Source organism: Canis lupus, chromosome 2 (assembly GCF_003254725.2).
Source record: "Canis lupus dingo isolate Sandy chromosome 2, ASM325472v2, whole genome shotgun sequence".
NCBI lineage: Eukaryota > Metazoa > Chordata > Mammalia > Carnivora > Canidae > Canis > Canis lupus.
Genome location: NC_064244.1, coordinates 68630924 through 68632489, shown reverse-complemented (window position 1 = coordinate 68632489; position 1566 = coordinate 68630924). Strand labels below are relative to the sequence as shown.

Below are 1566 nucleotides of genomic sequence, written 5' to 3'. Positions count from 1 at the left end.
AGATCAAGACCTGAGCTGAGACCAAGAGTTGGATGCTTACCCGACTGAGCCACCTTCCACCCCATCTCTGCCCTCCTCTGAGGCCTCAACCCCCTCTCTGGTCTTCTAGCCTCCCGTCTCTCTCCCCTCCAACCCACCTTGTGCTCTGCAGCCAAACCTTCCAAAAATGCAAACCTGACAATGTCACTCCCCATCCAACAGATCCACAGCTCACTGCCTGTGCCCTCGGGGATAAGAGCCTTTAGCCTCCCCATCGGCCTCTAGGGCAGAGACGCCAAATTACAGTGGCCTAAACGAGAGGGAAGTTTATTGACCATCATATAGTGATTCACCCATAAACCACCCAGGAGCTGGCGTTCCTTGGCATCAGCACGCGGGTTCCTTCTGTCCTGCCGCTCCATCGTTCCTGGGCTGTCGCCTTCACTCACACGTCCCAGGATGGGACCATGTTCACCTTCCAACCTGCGGGAGGGGGGAAAGCTAGACGAGAGGGCACACCACTACCCTTTCTGGGAACAGCCCTGGCATGGCCTATCCTTTTGCTCGTATCCTATTGGCCACATTGGTCACCTGCCACCCCCGACGCAAGGGAGGCTGGGAAATGTAGCCCATCTTCCCAGCAGCCGCATGTCATTACCATGGGAGGGAGAGTGGGTATCGGGGCAGCCTGTCTCTGCCACAGCCTGGCACCCAGAGCCCTCCACAGCCAGCCTCGGTCCGGGGAGTCGCACCTGTGCCCACCTCGCCTCTCCTGCCTCCAGCTCTGAGAAGCCCTCACTGACCACCACGGCCTGGGCCCGGATGAAGGGTCTCCGTGCCCACCGATCACGTGGTGCTGTGGGTGCTGGTCCACCTCCACCCCACCGCCCAGGGCAGGCATCACACCGGATTCATTTCTGGGTCCCCTACCCAATGCCAAGCCCGAAGCGGGCCGGGCAGCAGGGAACAGGGAATGGCAACTGAGGAAGTGAACCTTCTAAATCGGAAATTCTCAGCCAGCACATGACTGCTGACTGGAAAAGGGCGGCCCTGGGGTGTGGGGGTGCACATTGATGTTGCACTCAGCCGAGGAGGCGGGGAGACCTCCCTGGGCGTCCCCCCACCTCCAATGTGCCATTCCCCCTCCTCCAATGCTCTCTGCCCCCGTGACTGTCCTGTCCGGCTCTTGCTCGGCCCTGAGGTCTCATTTTAAATGTCACTGCCTGAGAGGGGCCCTCCCTGAGCTGACAACACTGTCGCCGACGTCCAGGCAGCCCCGCGGGGGCCTACACCACATGCCGCAGGGCTCCGTCCTGCCCTCGGGAGCACAGGACCCAGCTGCAGCTGCGCAGCGCCCGGCGCCGATGTGTCCCCGAGACTGCACACTGCGGGAGGTGGGCCTGCCTCTCTCCTGGGGTCCCTAGGTCCCGGCACAGCTCTTGACACACAGTAGCCGGCCAGGGCCATCAAATGAGCGAACCTGACCTCTAGTGCTGTGTCTAAGGGGGTTGACGTTTTGGTGCCAAGGAGGGTGGGGGTCACGTCTGTGGCACAAGGGGGTGGGTGGCAGCCTCGGCTCTGTACCGA

General features: G+C 61.6%; 1 long non-coding RNA gene across 1 annotated transcript; it reads right to left on the bottom strand.

The window, feature by feature from the left end:
- Positions 1–290: 290 nt before the first annotated feature.
- On the bottom strand, positions 291–962 carry LOC125753309 (uncharacterized). Its single transcript, XR_007404837.1, has 2 exons — positions 742–962; positions 291–462 (listed from the first exon to the last, which is right to left on the bottom strand). It is a non-coding gene; the product is annotated as an uncharacterized LOC125753309 (long non-coding RNA).
- Between the last annotated feature and the right edge of the window lie 604 nt (positions 963–1566).